Source organism: Sinocyclocheilus grahami, unplaced genomic scaffold (genome assembly GCF_001515645.1).
Source record: "Sinocyclocheilus grahami isolate Dianchi unplaced genomic scaffold, SAMN03320097.WGS_v1.1 scaffold526.1, whole genome shotgun sequence".
Taxonomy (NCBI): Eukaryota; Metazoa; Chordata; class Actinopteri; order Cypriniformes; family Cyprinidae; genus Sinocyclocheilus; species Sinocyclocheilus grahami.
This window is the reverse complement of record NW_015505705.1, coordinates 323,174-323,422: the sequence shown is the minus strand read 5'-3', so window position 1 is coordinate 323,422 and position 249 is coordinate 323,174.

Sequence of the window (249 nt, the reverse complement as noted above, 5' to 3'; positions counted from 1 at the left end):
AAGTTTCATAACAAAGAACAACAACATCTACTGTGGCCCTTGCCATGAGAAGAAATTTGCCAAGCAATGCGCTTGCTGTAAGAAGGTGAGAGATATAGTACAAATAAATGGATTTTTGTTAATTATTACTTTTAAAGTTGTAGGTTACTATATATTTTGTGAATACAAAACAAGTTATTTTATAAAATAGAGAAGTTTTTTTGATAAAAAAAAAGACCATTACACATTGCTTCAGTCTATTGTTTCCAC